The 26086-nt window shown below is 33.7% G+C and overlaps 10 non-coding genes across 10 annotated transcripts; all 10 read right to left on the bottom strand.

Moving 5' to 3' along the window:
- Positions 1–3446: 3446 nt before the first annotated feature.
- Positions 3447–3565, bottom strand: LOC149770430 (5S ribosomal RNA). The gene has a single exon (XR_016418518.1). It is a non-coding gene; the product is annotated as a 5S ribosomal RNA (ribosomal RNA).
- A 900-nt stretch (positions 3566–4465) lies between these two features.
- Positions 4466–4584, bottom strand: LOC149770429 (5S ribosomal RNA). Its single transcript, XR_016418832.1, has one exon. It is a non-coding gene; the product is annotated as a 5S ribosomal RNA (ribosomal RNA).
- A 3397-nt stretch (positions 4585–7981) lies between these two features.
- Positions 7982–8100, bottom strand: LOC149770428 (5S ribosomal RNA). Its single transcript, XR_016418517.1, has one exon. It is a non-coding gene; the product is annotated as a 5S ribosomal RNA (ribosomal RNA).
- A 900-nt stretch (positions 8101–9000) lies between these two features.
- On the bottom strand, positions 9001–9119 carry LOC149770427 (5S ribosomal RNA). The gene has a single exon (XR_016418688.1). It is a non-coding gene; the product is annotated as a 5S ribosomal RNA (ribosomal RNA).
- Positions 9120–12650: 3531 nt separating this feature from the next.
- Positions 12651–12769, bottom strand: LOC149770426 (5S ribosomal RNA). Its single transcript, XR_016418516.1, has one exon. It is a non-coding gene; the product is annotated as a 5S ribosomal RNA (ribosomal RNA).
- Positions 12770–13669: 900 nt separating this feature from the next.
- Positions 13670–13788, bottom strand: LOC149770425 (5S ribosomal RNA). Its single transcript, XR_016418831.1, has one exon. It is a non-coding gene; the product is annotated as a 5S ribosomal RNA (ribosomal RNA).
- A 3572-nt stretch (positions 13789–17360) lies between these two features.
- LOC149770424 (5S ribosomal RNA) lies at positions 17361–17479 on the bottom strand. Its single transcript, XR_016418515.1, has one exon. It is a non-coding gene; the product is annotated as a 5S ribosomal RNA (ribosomal RNA).
- A 903-nt stretch (positions 17480–18382) lies between these two features.
- Positions 18383–18501, bottom strand: LOC149770423 (5S ribosomal RNA). The gene has a single exon (XR_016418687.1). It is a non-coding gene; the product is annotated as a 5S ribosomal RNA (ribosomal RNA).
- A 3506-nt stretch (positions 18502–22007) lies between these two features.
- Positions 22008–22126, bottom strand: LOC149770422 (5S ribosomal RNA). The gene has a single exon (XR_016418514.1). It is a non-coding gene; the product is annotated as a 5S ribosomal RNA (ribosomal RNA).
- A 903-nt stretch (positions 22127–23029) lies between these two features.
- LOC149770421 (5S ribosomal RNA) lies at positions 23030–23148 on the bottom strand. The gene has a single exon (XR_016418830.1). It is a non-coding gene; the product is annotated as a 5S ribosomal RNA (ribosomal RNA).
- Positions 23149–26086: the final 2938 nt, after the last annotated feature.

Raw genomic sequence — 26086 nt, 5'->3', positions numbered from 1 at the left:
ATATATATTTATATATATATATATATATATATATATATATATATATATATATATATATATATATATATATATATATATATATATTAGAGACAGGGGAGAGCTCTGCTTACGACAATACATCCCTTCAGTTTCAATCTGTAAAGAAGCAAGAGCTTATTTGATCGCCGATGTCACTGACATGTAGGTTGCCATATTTGTGCAGTCATTTGAATAGTAATACAATGGCGAGTTCCGTGTCAAATTTCATCAAGGTTGTCGTTTTCTTTCGTCAGTCAGCTTCATTAACGACAAATGATGTTATACTCGGAATTATTTCTGAGAAAATAAATCGTATTTCTCTCGATTTCATGCAGGTATATCTCGATGAAAGGTCGGTCAAGTTTGCATGGCAGGCTAGTAAGCACAGGGGCTCGCATCGTTGCTCACAATTGAACTGACAGTCATACATTTTATACTATATGTACGACTGATAGTTTCATTGTAAGCAATGATACGAGCCCCCTGTGGCTAGTAAGCAGCCTATGCCGATACCGCATGGTGTCGGCGATTTCCAACGTTTTGATAAGCAAAACAAATATGTCCATACACCCCAATACTAATGTCCAAATATCAAAAATCGCTATTTTGGGACTATTATGAATTCATTCAAGGACATTCTAAATTACATCATCGCCACACGTCAAGATTGTTATTACATCAGCACATTCAAAATTGGACTTCATTCAGAAAACCACTGGCATTCATTTGGAACACTACCCTTTTGGACTTGTCATATAACTTTTATGGACTATTTGTGATTTCATTTATAATGCTGAAAAGTATTTAAATTTTCACTTTGTATTCTTTATAAAAATAAATTAAGTCGGTTGGTTTAGATTGGCTAAGATAGCATTAAGGTGTTTTTGTTTATATGAGCCAATATCACATTATTCTTTTCTTGGTTTAGATGGGCTAAGTTCACATTATGGTACATTGGTTTAGATGGGCTAAGTTCACATTAAGGTGTTTGGCTAAGTTTCCATTAAGATATTTGGTTTAGATTGGCTAAGTTTGCATTAAAGTGTATTGGCTTATATTGGCAAATTTCACATAGGAATTTGATTTAGATGGCCTAAGTTCACGTTATGGTGTTCTGGCAAAAGACTGCTTGGTTTTATTAGGCAATGAGGGTAGTCTTGCTCAAGGGTACAATAGGGCAACCAGCTTGATAGAAATCTATCATGTTAACCATTGGACTGATGTACATTTTATCAGTGTAATTTAGAGTCTGTTTAAACCATTCCGAATCCCCCCATCTCTCTCTCTCTCTCTCTCACATATATATATATATATATATATATATATATATATATATATATATATATATATATATATATATATATATATATATATATATATATGAAAGAAATAATATTTTCAATCTTTCTGCACTGTACTGATTTTCTGGTTGAATACTAAAAGTAAGTTTAAATATATATAAGGAGTTTGCAAATTTTATAAAAGTCAGCTTGCCTAGCAAGTAGTAGGTCAATATGATACAATGTAGAATTTAAGAAAATGTCATTATATGTATTGAAACGTTTGTTTCCTTTGTATCTGTTGATATCTAAAATCCATATCCCAATAATTAAAATTATCCAAGACTATATGTAAATAATACACGTATGTATGTATGTATGTACACACACAAACGTATATATATATATATATATATATATATATATATATATATATATATATATATATATATATATATATCACAAAAGACACACACATATCTTAAAACACCCTCAGCCACCCAGGATATATATATGATCCGTTTTTACGAGATAAACTTATTAATTCAGTATGGTATAATTATCGAGTAAGATCAGTAGAGCTTTTGCCCTTGTTTGCAATCGTTATAGGATAACGCGTTAAAAATAAAATTACACAGAAGTACAATTAATGTTAATAGCTGATAAAGTTATGCGAACTTTGTTGCAGACTCTCTCTCTCTCTCTCTCTCTCTCTCTCTCTCTCGTGTGTCAGTATGATAAAGCAAGAAGAAAAAGGAAGAACAGTAAAGAACATATATAAAAAGGTTTATTGAAACAGCGTCTCATCATGGTGTGGGCACCACGATGCATAGGGATAAATAAAAAAGCGAGTATTCCATTACTTTTCACTTCATTTGATATGCATCCATATGACACAGAATGCTCTCGGTGAGTACAGGGAATCAGATAAACGTCACTGTGCGGGACTAGGTATAAAACATTTATTGTAGTTTTAATTGTAAATTTTTCGGGCATTTAAGTAGAAATTAAATGATTTCAGTTCTAGTGAGAACAACATTTCGACTGTAAAACATAATTTGTTGTCTTGATGCGTTTTCAAGACTCTTGGGCTGATTAGTCACACATCTCTTCAACGTTTCCGATGTACAAATGTTTGTGTGCAGTATAATATTAGTAACTAAAGTGTATACTGATTCAAAGTTCTAATCCAAAAGAAGCAAAACTGGCCTCAGATACTCATATTTGTCACTCATCCATTTTCTGACCCAGATAAGGGGAGAATTCCATGTTGAAATTGACTTAAAATGCAGATTCAGGACATTATTGTTGTTGTTATTATTATTATTATTATTCCTCTTTCTGTCCTATCATTTGGTTAAAATAAGCGACACCGGCCTATAAGCTAACTTTAAAAATAGGGTCTTATCAGATTTGCAAAGGATCTCTTCTTGCAACTTGTAGAAGTTAACGTTGTGGAAATACAGAAAGTGGAAGCATGGAATATCTATCTAAACTTACTGTAATCAAAACAGAATTTTATAACCCAATTTATTTAGCCAATGGCCCATATTTACAGTATTCGCTACAGGATGCCAATTTTCCCACTGGCAGACTGAGGCCCTGCTGTAAAAGAAATCAATCAATCAATAAATTAATATAAAAAATTCTCACAATTCATACATTCCATATTTATCAATCAATTAGTGAATAAGAAATACCACAAATAAGTACCCAAAATGAAAGACATTGATCGCATATTTTGCAACTCTGCGCTAGAGACTACACCAGGAATATATGAGAAGAAACTTGAAGGAAGTATTTCGACGTGAAAGGAGGCAGCTTGTTGTGGTAGTAAAAGTAGAGGAAACTGGATAAATTGAACCGAATTTGTTAATAAGAAATACTGGTCATCTATGATCGCATATTCCAGTAGTAAGGATCGAAACCAAGAGCAGAGAAGTGCAAAGCAACATTTGCTATATTCAGGTCCTATACTTGATTTTTTTAGGATCCGAATTATTGAAGAAAGTTAAGGAAAAAGAGAAAATGAAAGTCGAGAAATTGCTCTATTTATTATTTATATTGAATAAAGTAAATTTAGTTACAATAAAAGAAAGAAAGAAAAACTTCAACTGTTTTTAGTTATAAAAGAAAAAAAAAAATTAGAGTCTACAGCACCCGGTATTCCCAGGCGGTCACCCATCCAAGTACTAACCGGGCCCGACGTTGCTTAACTTCGGTGATCGGACGAGAACCGGTGCTTTCAACGTGGTATGGCCGTAGACACAAGTGTGTGTAAATTTAAGACTTATATTCGCTTCTCTCTTCACCGTTTCCGATGTACAGACGTTTACGTTTATGTGCCGTGTAAAATTAGTAATTAAAGTGTACTTATTAAAACTTATATAGATAAACTGCCTTCATACATTATTCAAATTTGTAATTCAGGCATTTTCGGACTCGGACATTAGTTGCTTAACCGGAGGTTTACACCTTCAAATGGACTTAAATAACAATGCATTTAAACGAAGATTCAGTTCATTTTTGTTGTTTTTGGGCATTATTATTATTATTATTATTTATCTTGTATCAACTGACTAATTCAATAGGTAAATAATCGACATCAGCCTATGAGCTACCTTTAAAGACGGACTCGAATCTGATTTGAAACGGATATCGTCTTGCAGCTCGGAAACGTTAAAGTTGTGGAAACACAGAAAGTGCAAGGAAGTGGAAGCAGGGAACATCCATCCAAACTTACTGTAATCAAAACAGAGATTTATACACCAATTTATTTTGTCAATGGCCCATATTCGAAGTATTCGCTAAGGGATGCCAAGTTTCACACTGATAGACTGGTGCCCTGCTAAAAACAGGTAAATAAATTAAAATAATTAAAAATAATACATTCCAAATATATCTATCAATTATTGAATAAGAAATACCACAGACAAGTATCCAAAATGAAAGACATCGATTGCATACGTTGCAATTATTCGCTATAGGCTGAATCCGGAATATCAGAAGAAATTTGGAGGATCTGGACGGCATACGAGGCGGCCCATTTCGATCCTGGAGGTAGAGGAAACTGAAAAATTTGCACCAGATTTGTGAACAAGAAATATTGGCCATATATGATCGCATATCCTCACAGTGAGGATGGAACCAAAAAAAAATTTAAAAAATGCCTACAGCACCCGGTATTCCCAGGCGGTCACCCATCCAAGTACTAACCGGGCCCGACCTTGCTTAACTTCGGTGATCGGACGAGAACCGGTGTTTTCAACGTGGTATGGCCGTAGACATTTGTATGTACAAATTTAAGACTAATATAGGTTGTCTCTTCGTCGTTACAAAGATATATTACACACACACGCACACACACACACACACACACACACACACACACACATATATATATATATATATCTATATATATATATATATATATATATATATATATATTAGAGACAGGGGAGAGCTCTGCTTACGACAATACATCCCTTCAGTTTCAATCTGTAAAGAAGCAAGAGCTTATTTGATCGCCGATGTCACTGACATGTAGGTTGCCATATTTGTGCAGTCATTTGAATAGTAATACAATGGCGAGTTCCGTGTCAAATTTCATCAAGGTTGTCGTTTTCTTTCGTCAGTCAGCTTCATTAACGACAAATGATGTTATACTCGGAATTATTTCTGAGAAAATAAATCGTATTTCTCTCGATTTCATGCAGGTATATCTCGATGAAAGGTCGGTCAAGTTTGCATGGCAGGCTAGTAAGCACAGGGGCTCGCATCGTTGCTCACAATTGAACTGACAGTCATACATTTTATACTATATGTACGACTGATAGTTTCATTGTAAGCAATGATACGAGCCCCCTGTGGCTAGTAAGCAGCCTATGCCGATACCGCATGGTGTCGGCGATTTCCAACGTTTTGATAAGCAAAACAAATATGTCCATACACCCCAATACTAATGTCCAAATATCAAAAATCGCTATTTTGGGACTATTATGAATTCATTCAAGGACATTCTAAATTACATCATCGCCACACGTCAAGATTGTTATTACATCAGCACATTCAAAATTGGACTTCATTCAGAAAACCACTGGCATTCATTTGGAACACTACCCTTTTGGACTTGTCATATAACTTTTATGGACTATTTGTGATTTCATTTATAATGCTGAAAAGTATTTAAATTTTCACTTTGTATTCTTTATAAAAATAAATTAAGTCGGTTGGTTTAGATTGGCTAAGATAGCATTAAGGTGTTTTTGTTTATATGAGCCAATATCACATTATTCTTTTCTTGGTTTAGATGGGCTAAGTTCACATTATGGTACATTGGTTTAGATGGGCTAAGTTCACATTAAGGTGTTTGGCTAAGTTTCCATTAAGATATTTGGTTTAGATTGGCTAAGTTTGCATTAAAGTGTATTGGCTTATATTGGCAAATTTCACATAGGAATTTGATTTAGATGGCCTAAGTTCACGTTATGGTGTTCTGGCAAAAGACTGCTTGGTTTTATTAGGCAATGAGGGTAGTCTTGCTCAAGGGTACAATAGGGCAACCAGCTTGATAGAAATCTATCATGTTAACCATTGGACTGATGTACATTTTATCAGTGTAATTTAGAGTCTGTTTAAACCATTCCGAATCCCCCCATCTCTCTCTCTCTCTCTCTCACATATATATATATATATATATATATATATATATATATATATATATATATATATATATATATATATATATATATATATGAAAGAAATAATATTTTCAATCTTTCTGCACTGTACTGATTTTCTGGTTGAATACTAAAAGTAAGTTTAAATGTATATAAGGAGTTTGCAAATTTTATAAAAGTCAGCTTGCCTAGCAAGTAGTAGGTCAATATGATACAATGTAGAATTTAAGAAAATGTCATTATATGTATTGAAACGTTTGTTTCCTTTGTATCTGTTGATATCTAAAATCCATATCCCAATAATTAAAATTATCCAAGACTATATGTAAATAATACACGTATGTATGTATGTATGTACACACACAAACGTATATATATATATACGTTTTTACGAGATAAACTTATTAATTCAGTATGGTATAATTATCGAGTAAGATCAGTAGAGTTTTTGCCCTTGTTTGCAATCGTTATAGGATAACGCGTTAAAAATAAAATTACACAGAAGTACAATTAATGTTAATAGCTGATAAAGTTATGCGAACTTTGTTGCATACTCTCTCTCTCTCTCTCTCTCTCTCTCGTGTGTCAGTATGATAAAGCAAGAAGAAAAAGGAAGAACAGTAAAGAACATATATAAAAAGGTTTATTGAAACAGCGTCTCATCATGGTGTGGGCACCACGATGCATAGGGATAAATAAAAAAGCGAGTATTCCATTACTTTTCACTTCATTTGATATGCATCCATATGACACGGAATGCTCTCGGTGAGTACAGGGAATCAGATAAACGTCACTGTGCGGGACTAGGTATAAAACATTTATTGTAGTTTTAATTGTAAATTTTTCGGGCATTTAAGTAGAAATTAAATGATTTCAGTTCTAGTGAGAACAACATTTCGACTGTAAAACATAATTTGTTGTCTTGATGCGTTTTCAAGACTCTTGGGCTGATTAGTCACACATCTCTTCAACGTTTCCGATGTACAAATGTTTGTGTGCAGTATAATATTAGTAACTAAAGTGTATACTGATTCAAAGTTCTAATCCAAAAGAAGCAAAACTGGCCTCAGATACTCATATTTGTCACTCATCCATTTTCTGACCCACATAAGGGGAGAATTCCATGTTGAAATTGACTTAAAATGCAGATTCAGGACATTATTGTTGTTGTTATTATTATTATTATTATTCCTCTTTCTGTCCTATCATTTGGTTAAAATAAGCGACACCGGCCTATAAGCTAACTTTAAAAATAGGGTCTTATCAGATTTGCAAAGGATCTCTTCTTGCAACTTGTAGAAGTTAACGTTGTGGAAATACAGAAAGTGGAAGCATGGAATATCTATCTAAACTTACTGTAATCAAAACAGAATTTTATAACCCAATTTATTTAGCCAATGGCCCATATTTACAGTATTCGCTACAGGATGCCAATTTTCCCACTGGCAGACTGAGGCCCTGCTGTAAAAGAAATCAATCAATCAATAAATTAATATAAAAAATTCTCACAATTCATACATTCCATATTTATCAATCAATTAGTGAATAAGAAATACCACAAATAAGTACCCAAAATGAAAGACATTGATCGCATATTTTGCAACTCTGCGCTAGAGACTACACCAGGAATATATGAGAAGAAACTTGAAGGAAGTATTTCGACGTGAAAGGAGGCAGCTTGTTGTGGTAGTAAAAGTAGAGGAAACTGGATAAATTGAACCGAATTTGTTAATAAGAAATACTGGTCATCTATGATCGCATATTCCAGTAGTAAGGATCGAAACCAAGAGCAGAGAAGTGCAAAGCAACATTTGCTATATTCAGGTCCTATACTTGATTTTTTTAGGATCCGAATTATTGAAGAAAGTTAAGGAAAAAGAGAAAATGAAAGTCGAGAAATTGCTCTATTTATTATTTATATTGAATAAAGTAAATTTAGTTACAATAAAAGAAAGAAAGAAAAACTTCAACTGTTTTTAGTTATAAAAGAAAAAAAAAAATTAGAGTCTACAGCACCCGGTATTCCCAGGCGGTCACCCATCCAAGTACTAACCGGGCCCGACGTTGCTTAACTTCGGTGATCGGACGAGAACCGGTGCTTTCAACGTGGTATGGCCGTAGACACAAGTGTGTGTAAATTTAAGACTTATATTCGCTTCTCTCTTCACCGTTTCCGATGTACAGACGTTTACGTTTATGTGCCGTGTAAAATTAGTAATTAAAGTGTACTTATTAAAACTTATATAGATAAACTGCCTTCATACATTATTCAAATTTGTAATTCAGGCATTTTCGGACTCGGACATTAGTTGCTTAACCGGAGGTTTACACCTTCAAATGGACTTAAATAACAATGCATTTAAACGAAGATTCAGTTCATTTTTGTTGTTTTTGGGCATTATTATTATTATTATTATTTATCTTGTATCAACTGACTAATTCAATAGGTAAATAATCGACATCAGCCTATGAGCTACCTTTAAAGACGGACTCGAATCTGATTTGAAACGGATATCGTCTTGCAGCTCGGAAACGTTAAAGTTGTGGAAACACAGAAAGTGCAAGGAAGTGGAAGCAGGGAACATCCATCCAAACTTACTGTAATCAAAACAGAGATTTATACACCAATTTATTTTGTCAATGGCCCATATTCGAAGTATTCGCTAAGGGATGCCAAGTTTCACACTGATAGACTGGTGCCCTGCTAAAAACAGGTAAATAAATTAAAATAATTAAAAATAATACATTCCAAATATATCTATCAATTATTGAATAAGAAATACCACAGACAAGTATCCAAAATGAAAGACATCGATTGCATACGTTGCAATTATTCGCTATAGGCTGAATCCGGAATATCAGAAGAAATTTGGAGGATCTGGACGGCATACGAGGCGGCCCATTTCGATCCTGGAGGTAGAGGAAACTGAAAAATTTGCACCAGATTTGTGAACAAGAAATATTGGCCATATATGATCGCATATCCTCACAGTGAGGATGGAACCAAAAAAAAATTTAAAAAATGCCTACAGCACCCGGTATTCCCAGGCGGTCACCCATCCAAGTACTAACCGGGCCCGACGTTGCTTAACTTCGGTGATCGGACGAGAACCGGTGTTTTCAACGTGGTATGGCCGTAGACATTTGTATGTACAAATTTAAGACTAATATAGGTTGTCTCTTCGTCGTTACAAAGATATATTACACACACACGCACACACACACACACACACACACACACACACACACATATATATATATATATATCTATATATATATATATATATATATATATATATATATATATATATATATATATATATATATATATATATATATATATATATATATTAGAGACAGGGGAGAGCTCTGCTTACGACAATACATCCCTTCAGTTTCAATCTGTAAAGAAGCAAGAGCTTATTTGATCGCCGATGTCACTGACATGTAGGTTGCCATATTTGTGCAGTCATTTGAATAGTAATACAATGGCGAGTTCCGTGTCAAATTTCATCAAGGTTGTCGTTTTCTTTCGTCAGTCAGCTTCATTAACGACAAATGATGTTATACTCGGAATTATTTCTGAGAAAATAAATCGTATTTCTCTCGATTTCATGCAGGTATATCTCGATGAAAGGTCGGTCAAGTTTGCATGGCAGGCTAGTAAGCACAGGGGCTCGCATCGTTGCTCACAATTGAACTGACAGTCATACATTTTATACTATATGTACGACTGATAGTTTCATTGTAAGCAATGATACGAGCCCCCTGTGGCTAGTAAGCAGCCTATGCCGATACCGCATGGTGTCGGCGATTTCCAACGTTTTGATAAGCAAAACAAATATGTCCATACACCCCAATACTAATGTCCAAATATCAAAAATCGCTATTTTGGGACTATTATGAATTCATTCAAGGACATTCTAAATTACATCATCGCCACACGTCAAGATTGTTATTACATCAGCACATTCAAAATTGGACTTCATTCAGAAAACCACTGGCATTCATTTGGAACACTACCCTTTTGGACTTGTCATATAACTTTTATGGACTATTTGTGATTTCATTTATAATGCTGAAAAGTATTTAAATTTTCACTTTGTATTCTTTATAAAAATAAATTAAGTCGGTTGGTTTAGATTGGCTAAGATAGCATTAAGGTGTTTTTGTTTATATGAGCCAATATCACATTATACTTTTCTTGGTTTAGATGGGCTAAGTTCACATTATGGTACATTGGTTTAGATGGGCTAAGTTCACATTAAGGTGTTTGGCTAAGTTTCCATTAAGATATTTGGTTTAGATTGGCTAAGTTTGCATTAAAGTGTATTGGCTTATATTGGCAAATTTCACATAGGAATTTGATTTAGATGGCCTAAGTTCACGTTATGGTGTTCTGGCAAAAGACTGCTTGGTTTTATTAGGCAATGAGGGTAGTCTTGCTCAAGGGTACAATAGGGCAACCAGCTTGATAGAAATCTATCATGTTAACCATTGGACTGATGTACATTTTATCAGTGTAATTTAGAGTCTGTTTAAACCATTCCGAATCCCCCCATCTCTCTCTCTCTCTCTCTCACATATATATATATATATATATATATATATATATATATATATATATATATATATATATATATATGAAAGAAATAATATTTTCAATCTTTCTGCACTGTACTGATTTTCTGGTTGAATACTAAAAGTAAGTTTAAATGTATATAAGGAGTTTGCAAATTTTATAAAAGTCAGCTTGCCTAGCAAGTAGTAGGTCAATATGATACAATGTAGAATTTAAGAAAATGTCATTATATGTATTGAAACGTTTGTTTCCTTTGTATCTGTTGATATCTAAAATCCATATCCCAATAATTAAAATTATCCAAGACTATATGTAAATAATACACGTATGTATGTATGTATGTATGTACACACACAAACGTATATATATATATATATATATATATATATATATATATATATATATATCACAAAAGACACACACATATCTTAAAACACCCTCAGCCACCCAGGATATATATATGATCCGTTTTTACGAGATAAACTTATTAATTCAGTATGGTATAATTATCGAGTAAGATCAGTAGAGTTTTTGCCCTTGTTTGCAATCGTTATAGGATAACGCGTTAAAAATAAAATTACACAGAAGTACAATTAATGTTAATAGCTGATAAAGTTATGCGAACTTTGTTGCATACTCTCTCTCTCTCTCTCTCTCTCTCTCTCTCGTGTGTCAGTATGATAAAGCAAGAAGAAAAAGGAAGAACAGTAAAGAACATATATAAAAAGGTTTATTGAAACAGCGTCTCATCATGGTGTGGGCACCACGATGCATAGGGATAAATAAAAAAGCGAGTATTCCATTACTTTTCACTTCATTTGATATGCATCCATATGACACGGAATGCTCTCGGTGAGTACAGGGAATCAGATAAACGTCACTGTGCGGGACTAGGTATAAAACATTTATTGTAGTTTTAATTGTAAATTTTTCGGGCATTTAAGTAGAAATTAAATGATTTCAGTTCTAGTGAGAACAACATTTCGACTGTAAAACATAATTTGTTGTCTTGATGCGTTTTCAAGACTCTTGGGCTGATTAGTCACACATCTCTTCAACGTTTCCGATGTACAAATGTTTGTGTGCAGTATAATATTAGTAACTAAAGTGTATACTGATTCAAAGTTCTAATCCAAAAGAAGCAAAACTGGCCTCAGATACTCATATTTGTCACTCATCCATTTTCTGACCCACATAAGGGGAGAATTCCATGTTGAAATTGACTTAAAATGCAGATTCAGGACATTATTGTTGTTGTTATTATTATTATTATTATTCCTCTTTCTGTCCTATCATTTGGTTAAAATAAGCGACACCGGCCTATAAGCTAACTTTAAAAATAGGGTCTTATCAGATTTGCAAAGGATCTCTTCTTGCAACTTGTAGAAGTTAACGTTGTGGAAATACAGAAAGTGGAAGCATGGAATATCTATCTAAACTTACTGTAATCAAAACAGAATTTTATAACCCAATTTATTTAGCCAATGGCCCATATTTACAGTATTCGCTACAGGATGCCAATTTTCCCACTGGCAGACTGAGGCCCTGCTGTAAAAGAAATCAATCAATCAATAAATTAATATAAAAAATTCTCACAATTCATACATTCCATATTTATCAATCAATTAGTGAATAAGAAATACCACAAATAAGTACCCAAAATGAAAGACATTGATCGCATATTTTGCAACTCTGCGCTAGAGACTACACCAGGAATATATGAGAAGAAACTTGAAGGAAGTATTTCGACGTGAAAGGAGGCAGCTTGTTGTGGTAGTAAAAGTAGAGGAAACTGGATAAATTGAACCGAATTTGTTAATAAGAAATACTGGTCATCTATGATCGCATATTCCAGTAGTAAGGATCGAAACCAAGAGCAGAGAAGTGCAAAGCAACATTTGCTATATTCAGGTCCTATACTTGATTTTTTTAGGATCCGAATTATTGAAGAAAGTTAAGGAAAAAGAGAAAATGAAAGTCGAGAAATTGCTCTATTTATTATTTATATTGAATAAAGTAAATTTAGTTACAATAAAAGAAAGAAAGAAAAACTTCAACTGTTTTTAGTTATAAAAGAAAAAAAAAAATTAGAGTCTACAGCACCCGGTATTCCCAGGCGGTCACCCATCCAAGTACTAACCGGGCCCGACGTTGCTTAACTTCGGTGATCGGACGAGAACCGGTGCTTTCAACGTGGTATGGCCGTAGACACAAGTGTGTGTAAATTTAAGACTTATATTCGCTTCTCTCTTCACCGTTTCCGATGTACAGACGTTTACGTTTATGTGCCGTGTAAAATTAGTAATTAAAGTGTACTTATTAAAACTTATATAGATAAACTGCCTTCATACATTATTCAAATTTGTAATTCAGGCATTTTCGGACTCGGACATTAGTTGCTTAACCGGAGGTTTACACCTTCAAATGGACTTAAATAACAATGCATTTAAACGAAGATTCAGTTCATTTTTGTTGTTTTTGGGCATTATTATTATTATTATTATTTATCTTGTATCAACTGACTAATTCAATAGGTAAATAATCGACATCAGCCTATGAGCTACCTTTAAAGACGGACTCGAATCTGATTTGAAACGGATATCGTCTTGCAGCTCGGAAACGTTAAAGTTGTGGAAACACAGAAAGTGCAAGGAAGTGGAAGCAGGGAACATCCATCCAAACTTACTGTAATCAAAACAGAGATTTATACACCAATTTATTTTGTCAATGGCCCATATTCGAAGTATTCGCTAAGGGATGCCAAGTTTCACACTGATAGACTGGTGCCCTGCTAAAAACAGGTAAATAAATTAAAATAATTAAAAATAATACATTCCAAATATATCTATCAATTATTGAATAAGAAATACCACAGACAAGTATCCAAAATGAAAGACATCGATTGCATACGTTGCAATTATTCGCTATAGGCTGAATCCGGAATATCAGAAGAAATTTGGAGGATCTGGACGGCATACGAGGCGGCCCATTTCGATCCTGGAGGTAGAGGAAACTGAAAAATTTGCACCAGATTTGTGAACAAGAAATATTGGCCATATATGATCGCATATCCTCACAGTGAGGATGGAACCAAAAAAAAATTTAAAAAATGCCTACAGCACCCGGTATTCCCAGGCGGTCACCCATCCAAGTACTAACCGGGCCCGACCTTGCTTAACTTCGGTGATCGGACGAGAACCGGTGTTTTCAACGTGGTATGGCCGTAGACATTTGTATGTACAAATTTAAGACTAATATAGGTTGTCTCTTCGTCGTTACAAAGATATATTACACACACACGCACACACACACACACACATATATATATATATATCTATCTATATATATATATATATATATATATATATATATATATATATATATATATATATATATATATATATATATATATATATATATATATATATATTAGAGACAGGGGAGAGCTCTGCTTACGACAATACATCCCTTCAGTTTCAATCTGTAAAGAAGCAAGAGCTTATTTGATCGCCGATGTCACTGACATGTAGGTTGCCATATTTGTGCAGTCATTTGAATAGTAATACAATGGCGAGTTCCGTGTCAAATTTCATCAAGGTTGTCGTTTTCTTTCGTCAGTCAGCTTCATTAACGACAAATGATGTTATACTCGGAATTATTTCTGAGAAAATAAATCGTATTTCTCTCGATTTCATGCAGGTATATCTCGATGAAAGGTCGGTCAAGTTTGCATGGCAGGCTAGTAAGCACAGGGGCTCGCATCGTTGCTCACAATTGAACTGACAGTCATACATTTTATACTATATGTACGACTGATAGTTTCATTGTAAGCAATGATACGAGCCCCCTGTGGCTAGTAAGCAGCCTATGCCGATACCGCATGGTGTCGGCGATTTCCAACGTTTTGATAAGCAAAACAAATATGTCCATACACCCCAATACTAATGTCCAAATATCAAAAATCGCTATTTTGGGACTATTATGAATTCATTCAAGGACATTCTAAATTACATCATCGCCACACGTCAAGATTGTTATTACATCAGCACATTCAAAATTGGACTTCATTCAGAAAACCACTGGCATTCATTTGGAACACTACTCTTTTGGACTTGTCATATAACTTTTATGGACTATTTGTGATTTCATTTATAATGCTGAAAAGTATTTAAATTTTCACTTTGTATTCTTTATAAAAATAAATTAAGTCGGTTGGTTTAGATTGGCTAAGATAGCATTAAGGTGTTTTTGTTTATATGAGCCAATATCACATTATTCTTTTCTTGGTTTAGATGGGCTAAGTTCACATTATGGTACATTGGTTTAGATGGGCTAAGTTCACATTAAGGTGTTTGGCTAAGTTTCCATTAAGATATTTGGTTTAGATTGGCTAAGTTTGCATTAAAGTGTATTGGCTTATATTGGCAAATTTCACATAGGAATTTGATTTAGATGGCCTAAGTTCACGTTATGGTGTTCTGGCAAAAGACTGCTTGGTTTTATTAGGCAATGAGGGTAGTCTTGCTCAAGGGTACAATAGGGCAACCAGCTTGATAGAAATCTATCATGTTAACCATTGGACTGATGTACATTTTATCAGTGTAATTTAGAGTCTGTTTAAACCATTCCGAATCCCCCCATCTCTCTCTCTCTCTCTCTCTCACATATATATATATATATATATATATATATATATATATATATATATATATATATATATATATATATATATATATGAAAGAAATAATATTTTCAATCTTTCTGCACTGTACTGATTTTCTGGTTGAATACTAAAAGTAAGTTTAAATATATATAAGGAGTTTGCAAATTTTATAAAAGTCAGCTTGCCTAGCAAGTAGTAGGTCAATATGATACAATGTAGAATTTAAGAAAATGTCATTATATGTATTGAAACGTTTGTTTCCTTTGTATCTGTTGATATCTAAAATCCATATCCCAATAATTAAAATTATCCAAGACTATATGTAAATAATACACGTATGTATGTATGTATGTACACACACAAACGTATATATATATATATATATATATATATATATATATATATATATATATATATATATATATATATATATATATATATATATATATATATATATATCACAAAAGACACACACATATCTTAAAACACCCTCAGCCACCCAGGATATATATATGATCCGTTTTTACGAGATAAACTTATTAATTCAGTATGGTATAATTATCGAGTAAGATCAGTAGAGTTTTTGCCCTTGTTTGCAATCGTTATAGGATAACGCGTTAAAAATAAAATTACACAGAAGTACAATTAATGTTAATAGCTGATAAAGTTATGCGAACTTTGTTGCATACTCTCTCTCTCTCTCTCTCTCTCTCTCGTGTGTCAGTATGATAAAGCAAGAAGAAAAAGGAAGAACAGTAAAGAACATATATAAAAAGGTTTATTGAAACAGCGTCTCATCATGGTGTGGGCACCACGATGCATAGGGATAAATAAAAAAGCGAGTATTCCATTACTTTTCACTTCATTTGATATGCATCCATATGACACGGAATGCTCTCGGTGAGTACAGGGAATCAGATAAACGTCACTGTGCGGGACTAGGTATAAAACATTTATTGTAGTTTTAATTGTAAATTTTTCGGGCATTTAAGTAGAAATTAAATGATTTCAGTTCTAGTGAGAACAACATTTCGACTGTAAAACATAATTTGTTGTCTTGATGCGTTTTCAAGACTCTTGGGCTGATTAGTCACACATCTCTTCAACGTTTCCGATGTACAAATGTTTGTGTGCAGTATAATATTAGTAACTAAAGTGTATACTGATTCAAAGTTCTAATCCAAAAGAAGCAAAACTGGCCTCAGATACTCATATTTGTCACTCATCCATTTTCTGACCCACATAAGGGGAGAATTCCATGTTGAAATTGACTTAAAATGCAGATTCAGGACATTATTGTTGTTGTTATTATTATTATTATTATTCCTCTTTCTGTCCTATCATTTGGTTAAAATAAGCGACACCGGCCTATAAGCTAACTTTAAAAATAGGGTCTTATCAGATTTGCAAAGGATCTCTTCTTGCAACTTGTAGAAGTTAACGTTGTGGAAATACAGAAAGTGGAAGCATGGAATATCTATCTAAACTTACTGTAATCAAAACAGAATTTTATAACCCAATTTATTTAGCCAATGGCCCATATTTACAGTATTCGCTACAGGATGCCAATTTTCCCACTGGCAGACTGAGGCCCTGCTGTAAAAGAAATCAATCAATCAATAAATTAATATAAAAAATTCTCACAATTCATACATTCCATATTTATCAATCAATTAGTGAATAAGAAATACCACAAATAAGTACCCAAAATGAAAGACATTGATCGCATATTTTGCAACTCTGCGCTAGAGACTACACCAGGAATATATGAGAAGAAACTTGAAGGAAGTATTTCGACGTGAAAGGAGGCAGCTTGTTGTGGTAGTAAAAGTAGAGGAAACTGGATAAATTGAACCGAATTTGTTAATAAGAAATACTGGTCATCTATGATCGCATATTCCAGTAGTAAGGATCGAAACCAAGAGCAGAGAAGTGCAAAGCAACATTTGCTATATTCAGGTCCTATACTTGATTTTTTTAGGATCCGAATTATTAAAGAAAGTTAAGGAAAAAGAGGAAATGAAAGTCGAGAAATTGCTCTATTTATTATTTATATTGAATAAAGTAAATTTAGTTACAATAAAAGAAAGAAAGAAAAACTTCAACTGTTTTTAGTTATAAAAGAAAAAAAAAATTAGAGTCTACAGCACCCGGTATTCCCAGGCGGTCACCCATCCAAGTACTAACCGGGCCCGACGTTGCTTAACTTCGGTGATCGGACGAGAACCGGTGCTTTCAACGTGGTATGGCCGTAGACACAAGTGTGTGTAAATTTAAGACTTATATTCGCTTCTCTCTTCACCGTTTCCGATGTACAGACGTTTACGTTTATGTGCCGTGTAAAATTAGTAATTAAAGTGTACTTATTAAAACTTATATAGATAAACTGCCTTCATACATTATTCAAATTTGTAATTCAGGCATTTTCGGACTCGGACATTAGTTGCTTAACCGGAGGTTTACACCTTCAAATGGACTTAAATAACAATGCATTTAAACGAAGATTCAGTTCATTTTTGTTGTTTTTGGGCATTATGATTATTATTATTATTATTTATCTTGTATCAACTGACTAATTCAATAGGTAAATAATCGACATCAGCCTATGAGCTACCTTTAAAGACGGACTCGAATCTGATTTGAAACGGATATCGTCTTGCAGCTCGGAAACGTTAAAGTTGTGGAAACACAGAAAGTGCAAGGAAGTGGAAGCAGGGAACATCCATCCAAACTTACTGTAATCAAAACAGAGATTTATACACCAATTTATTTTGTCAATGGCCCATATTCGAAGTATTCGCTAAGGGATGCCAAGTTTCACACTGATAGACTGGTGCCCTGCTAAAAACAGGTAAATAAATTAAAATAATTAAAAATAATACATTCCAAATATATCTATCAATTATTGAATAAGAAATACCACAGACAAGTATCCAAAATGAAAGACATCGATTGCATACGTTGCAATTATTCGCTATAGGCTGAATCCGGAATATCAGAAGAAATTTGGAGGATCTGGACGGCATACGAGGCAGCCCATTTCGATCCTGGAGGTAGAGGAAACTGAAAAATTTGCACCAGATTTGTGAACAAGAAATATTGGCCATATATGATCGCATATCCTCACAGTGAGGATGGAACCAAAAAAAAATTTAAAAAATGCCTACAGCACCCGGTATTCCCAGGCGGTCACCCATCCAAGTACTAACCGGGCCCGACGTTGCTTAACTTCGGTGATCGGACGAGAACCGGTGTTTTCAACGTGGTATGGCCGTAGACATTTGTATGTACAAATTTAAGACTAATATAGGTTGTCTCTTCGTCGTTACAAAGATATATTACACACACACGCACACACACACACACACACACACACACATATATATATATATATATATATTAGAGACAGGGGAGAGCTCTGCTTACGACAATACATCCCTTCAGTTTCAATCTGTAAAGAAGCAAGAGCTTATTTGATCGCCGATGTCACTGACATGTAGGTTGCCATATTTGTGCAGTCATTTGAATAGTAATACAATGGCGAGTTCCGTGTCAAATTTCATCAAGGTTGTCGTTTTCTTTCGTCAGTCAGCTTCACTAACGACAAATGATGTTATACTCGGAATTATTTCTGAGAAAATAAATCGTATTTCTCTCGATTTCATGCAGGTATATCTCGATGAAAGGTCGGTCAAGTTTGCATGGCAGGCTAGTAAGCACAGGGGCTCGCATCGTTGCTCACAATTGAATTGACAGTCATACATTTTATACTATATGTACGACTGATAGTTTCATTGTAAGCAATGATACGAGCCCCCTGTGGCTAGTAAGCAGCCTATGCCGATACCGCATGGTGTCGGCGATTTCCAACGTTTTGATAAGCAAAACAAATATGTCCATACACCCCAATACTAATGTCCAAATATCAAAAATCGCTATTTTGGGACTATTATGAATTCATTCAAGGACATTCTAAATTACATCATCGCCACACGTCAAGATTGTTATTACATCAGCACATTCAAAATTGGACTTCATTCAGAAAACCACTGGCATTCATTTGGAACACTACCCTTTTGGACTTGTCATATAACTTTTCATGGACTATTTGTGATTTCATTTATAATGCTGAAAAGTATTTAAATTTTCACTTTGTATTCTTTATAAAAATAAATTAAGTCGGTTGGTTTAGATTGGCTAAGATAGCATTAAGGTGTTTTTGTTTATATGAGCCAATATCACATTATTCTTTTCTTGGTTTAGATGGGCTAAGTTCACATTATGGTACATTGGTTTAGATGGGCTAAGTTCACATTAAGGTGTTTGGCTAAGTTTCCATTAAGATATTTGGTTTAGATTGGCTAAGTTTGCATTAAAGTGTATCGGCTTATATTGGCAAATTTCACATAGGAATTTGATTTAGATGGCCTAAGTTCACATTATGGTGTTCTGGCAAAAGACTGCTTGGTTTTGTTAGGCAATGAGGGTAGTCTTGCTCAAGGGTACAATAGGGCAACCAGCTTGATAGAAATCTATCATGTTAACCATTGGACTGATGTACATTTTATCAGTGTAATTTAGAGTCTGTTTAAACCATTCCGAATCCCCCATCTCTCTCTCTCTCTCTCTCACATATATATATATATATATATATATATATATATATATATATATATATATATATATATATATATATATATATATATATGAAAGAAATAATATTTGCAATCTTTCTGCACTGTACTGATTTTCTGGTTGAATACTAAAAGTAAGTTTAAATATATATAAGGAGTTTGCAAATTTTATAAAAGTCAGCTTGCCTAGCAAGTAGTAGGTCAATATGATACAATGTAGAATTTAAGAAAATGTCATTATATGTATTGAAACGTTTGTTTCCTTTGTATCTGTTGATATCTAAAATCCATATCCCAATAATTAAAATTATCCAAGACTATATGTAAATAATACACGTATGTATGTATGTATGTACACACACAAACGTCTATATATATATTGATATATATATATATATATATATATATATATATATATATATATATATATATATATATATATATATATATATATATATATATATATATATCACAAAAGACACACACATATCTTAAAACACCCTCAGCCACCCAGGATATATATATGATCCGTTTTTACGAGATAAACTTATTAATTCAGTATGGTATAATTATCGAATAAGATCAGTAGAGTTTTTGCCCTTGTTTGCAATCGTTATAGGATAACGCGTTAAAAATAAAATTACACAGAAGTACAATTAATGTTAATAGCTGATAAAGTTATGCGAACTTTGTTGCATACTCTCTCTCTCTCTCTCTCTCTCTCTCTCGTGTGTCAGTATGATAAAGCAAGAAGAAAAAGGAAGAACAGTAAAGAACATATATAAAAAGGTTTATTGAAACAGCGTCTCATCATGGTGTGGGCACCACGATGCATAGGGATAAATAAAAAAGCGAGTATTCCATTACTTTTCACTTCATTTGATATGCATCCATATGACACAGAATGCTCTCGGTGAGTACAGGGAATCAGATAAACGTCACTGTGCGGGACTAGGTATAAAACATTTATTGTAGTTTTAATTGTAAATTTTTCGGGCATTTAAGTAGAAATTAAATGATTTCAGTTCTAGTGAGAACAACATTTCGACTGTAAAACATAATTTGTTGTCTTGATGCGTTTTCAAGACTCTTGGGCTGATTAGTCACACATCTCTTCAACGTTTCCGATGTACAAATGTTTGTGTGCAGTATAATATTAGTAACTAAAGTGTATACTGATTCAAAGTTCTAATCCAAAAGAAGCAAAACTGGCCTCAGATACTCATATTTGTCACTCATCCATTTTCTGACCCAGATAAGGGGAGAATTCCATGTTGAAATTGACTTAAAATGCAGATTCAGGACATTATTGTTGTTGTTATTATTATTATTATTATTCCTCTTTCTGTCCTATCATTTGGTTAAAATAAGCGACACCGGCCTATAAGCTAACTTTAAAAATAGGGTCTTATCAGATTTGCAAAGGATCTCTTCTTGCAACTTGTAGAAGTTAACGTTGTGGAAATACAGAAAGTGGAAGCATGGAATATCTATCTAAACTTACTGTAATCAAAACAGAATTTTATAACCCAATTTATTTAGCCAATGGCCCATATTTACAGTATTCGCTACAGGATGCCAATTTTCCCACTGGCAGACTGAGGCCCTGCTGTAAAAGAAATCAATCAATCAATAAATTAATATAAAAAATTCTCACAATTCATACATTCCATATTTATCAATCAATTAGTGAATAAGAAATACCACAAATAAGTACCCAAAATGAAAGACATTGATCGCATATTTTGCAACTCTGCGCTAGAGACTACACCAGGAATATATGAGAAGAAACTTGAAGGAAGTATTTCGACGTGAAAGGAGGCAGCTTGTTGTGGTAGTAAAAGTAGAGGAAACTGGATAAATTGAACCGAATTTGTTAATAAGAAATACTGGTCATCTATGATCGCATATTCCAGTAGTAAGGATCGAAACCAAGAGCAGAGAAGTGCAAAGCAACATTTGCTATATTCAGGTCCTATACTTGATTTTTTTAGGATCCGAATTATTGAAGAAAGTTAAGAAAAAAGAGAAAATGAAAGTCGAGAAATTGCTCTATTTATTATTTATATTGAATAAAGTAAATTTAGTTACAATAAAAGAAAGAAAGAAAAACTTCAACTGTTTTTAGTTATAAAAGAAAAAAAAAATTAGAGTCTACAGCACCCGGTATTCCCAGGCGGTCACCCATCCAAGTACTAACCGGGCCCGACGTTGCTTAACTTCGGTGATCGGACGAGAACCGGTGCTTTCAACGTGGTATGGCCGTAGACACAAGTGTGTGTAAATTTAAGACTTATATTCGCTTCTCTCTTCACCGTTTCCGATGTACAGACGTTTACGTTTATGTGCCGTGTAAAATTAGTAATTAAAGTGTACTTATTAAAACTTATATAGATAAACTGCCTTCATACATTATTCAAATTTGTAATTCAGGCATTTTCGGACTCGGACATTAGTTGCTTAACCGGAGGTTTACACCTTCAAATGGACTTAAATAACAATGCATTTAAACGAAGATTCAGTTCATTTTTGTTGTTTTTGGGCATTATGATTATTATTATTATTATTTATCTTGTATCAACTGACTAATTCAATAGGTAAATAATCGACATCAGCCTATGAGCTACCTTTAAAGACGGACTCGAATCTGATTTGAAACGGATATCGTCTTGCAGCTCGGAAACGTTAAAGTTGTGGAAACACAGAAAGTGCAAGGAAGTGGAAGCAGGGAACATCCATCCAAACTTACTGTAATCAAAACAGAGATTTATCCACCAATTTATTTTGTCAATGGCCCATATTCGAAGTATTCGCTAAGGGATGCCAAGTTTCACACTGATAGACTGGTGTCCTGCTAAAAACAGGTAAATAAATTAAAATAATTAAAAATAATACATTCCAAATATATCTATCAATTATTGAATAAGAAATACCACAGACAAGTATCCAAAATGAAAGACATCGATTGCATACGTTGCAATTATTCGCTATAGGCTGAATCCGGAATATCAGAAGAAATTTGGAGGATCTGGACGGCATACGAGGCGGCCCATTTCGATCCTGGAGGTAGAGGAAACTGAAAAATTTGCACCAGATTTGTGAACAAGAAATATTGGCCATATATGATCGCATATCCTCACAGTGAGGATGGAACCAAAAAAAAATTTAAAAAATGCCTACAGCACCCGGTATTCCCAGGCGGTCACCCATCCAAGTACTAACCGGGCCCGACCTTGCTTAACTTCGGTGATCGGACGAGAACCGGTGTTTTCAACGTGGTATGGCCGTAGACATTTGTATGTACAAATTTAAGACTAATATAGGTTGTCTCTTCGTCGTTACAAAGATATATTACACACACACGCACACACACACACACACACGCACACATATATATATATATATATATATATATATATATATATATATATATTAGAGACAGGGGAGAGCTCTGCTTACGACAATACATCCCTTCAGTTTCAATCTGTAAAGAAGCAAGAGCTTATTTGATCGCCGATGTCACTGACATGTAGGTTGCCATATTTGTGCAGTCATTTGAATAGTAATACAATGGCGAGTTCCGTGTCAAATTTCATCAAGGTTGTCGTTTTCTTTCGTCAGTCAGCTTCATTAACGACAAATGATGTTATACTCGGAATTATTTCTGAGAAAATAAATCGTATTTCTCTCGATTTCATGCAGGTATATCTCGATGAAAGGTCGGTCAAGTTTGCATGGCAGGCTAGTAAGCACAGGGGCTCGCATCGTTGCTCACAATTGAACTGACAGTCATACATTTTATACTATATGTACGACTGATAGTTTCATTGTAAGCAATGATACGAGCCCCCTGTGGCTAGTAAGCAGCCTATGCCGATACCGCATGGTGTCGGCGATTTCCAACGTTTTGATAAGCAAAACAAGTATGTCCATACACCCCAATACTAATGTCCAAATATCAAAAATCGCTATTTTGGGACTATTATGAATTCATTCAAGGACATTCTAAATTACATCATCGCCACACGTCAAGATTGTTATTACATCAGCACATTCAAAATTGGACTTCATTCAGAAAACCACTGGCATTCATTTGGAACACTACCCTTTTGGACTTGTCATATAACTTTTCATGGACTATTTGTGATTTCATTTATAATGCTGAAAAGTATTTAAATTTTCACTTTGTATTCTTTATAAAAATAAATTAAGTCGGTTGGTTTAGATTGGCTAAGATAGCATTAAGGTGTTTTTGTTTATATGAGCCAATATCACATTATTCTTTTCTTGGTTTAGATGGGCTAAGTTCACATTATGGTACATTGGTTTAGATGGGCTAAGTTCACATTAAGGTGTTTGGCTAAGTTTCCATTAAGATATTTGGTTTAGATTGGCTAAGTTTGCATTAAAGTGTATTGGCTTATATTGGCAAATTTCACATAGGAATTTGATTTAGATGGCCTAAGTTCACATTATGGTGTTCTGGCAAAAGACTGCTTGGTTTTGTTAGGCAATGAGGGTAGTCTTGCTCAAGGGTACAATAGGGCAACCAGCTTGATAGAAATCTATCATGTTAACCATTGGACAGATGTACATTTTATCAGTGTAATTTAGAGTCTGTTTAAACCATTCCGAATCCCCCATCTCTCTCTCTCTCTCTCACATATATATATATATATATATATATATATATATATATATATATATATATATATATATATATATATATATATATATGAAAGAAATAATATTTGCAATCTTTCTGCACTGTACTGATTTTCTGGTTGAATACTAAAAGTAAGTTTAAATATATATAAGGAGTTTGCAAATTTTATAAAAGTCAGCTTGCCTAGCAAGTAGTAGGTCAATATGATACAATGTAGAATTTAAGAAAATGTCATTATATGTATTGAAACGTTTGTTTCCTTTGTATCTGTTGATATCTAAAATCCATATCCCAATAATTAAAATTATCCAAGACTATATGTAAATAATACACGTATGTATGTATGTATGTACACACACAAACGTATATATATATATATATATATATATATATATATATATATATATATATATATCACAAAAGACACACACATATCTTAAAACACCCTCAGCCACCCAGGATATATATATGATCCGTTTTTACGAGATAAACTTATTAATTCAGTATGGTATAATTATCGAGTAAGATCAGTAGAGTTTTTGCCCTTGTTTGCAATCGTTATAGGATAACGCGTTAAAAATAAAATTACACAGAAGTACAATTAATGTTAATAGCTGATAAAGTTATGCGAACTTTGTTGCATACTCTCTCTCTCTCTCTCTCTCTCTCTCTCTCGTGTGTCAGTATGATAAAGCAAGAAGAAAAAGGAAGAACAGTAAAGAACATATATAAAAAGGTTTATTGAAACAGCGTCTCATCATGGTGTGGGCACCACGATGCATAGGGATAAATAAAAAAGCGAGTATTCCATTACTTTTCACTTCATTTGATATGCATCCATATGACACAGAATGCTCTCGGTGAGTACAGGGAATCAGATAAACGTCACTGTGCGGGACTAGGTATAAAACATTTATTGTAGTTTTAATTGTAAATTTTTCGGGCATTTAAGTAGAAATTAAATGATTTCAGTTCTAGTGAGAACAACATTTCGACTGTAAAACATAATTTGTTGTCTTGATGCGTTTTCAAGACTCTTGGGCTGATTAGTCACACATCTCTTCAACGTTTCCGATGTACAAATGTTTGTGTGCAGTATAATATTAGTAACTAAAGTGTATACTGATTCAAAGTTCTAATCCAAAAGAAGCAAAACTGGCCTCAGATACTCATATTTGTCACTCATCCATTTTCTGACCCAGATAAGGGGAGAATTCCATGTTGAAATTGACTTAAAATGCAGATTCAGGACATTATTGTTGTTGTTATTATTATTGTTATTATTCCTCTTTCTGTCCTATCATTTGGTTAAAATAAGCGACACCGGCCTATAAGCTAACTTTAAAAATAGGGTCTTATCAGATTTGCAAAGGATCTCTTCTTGCAACTTGTAGAAGTTAACGTTGTGGAAATACAGAAAGTGGAAGCATGGAATATCTATCTAAACTTACTGTAATCAAAACAGAATTTTATAACCCAATTTATTTAGCCAATGGCCCATATTTACAGTATTCGCTACAGGATGCCAATTTTCCCACTGGCAGACTGAGGCCCTGCTGTAAAA

Source organism: Sinohyriopsis cumingii, unplaced genomic scaffold, assembly GCF_028554795.1.
Source record: "Sinohyriopsis cumingii isolate HCF-2022 unplaced genomic scaffold, ASM2855479v2 utg002479l, whole genome shotgun sequence".
NCBI lineage: Eukaryota > Metazoa > Mollusca > Bivalvia > Unionida > Unionidae > Sinohyriopsis > Sinohyriopsis cumingii.
The sequence above is the reverse complement of the archived record's forward strand: the minus strand, read 5'-3'. Positions and strand labels throughout refer to the sequence as shown.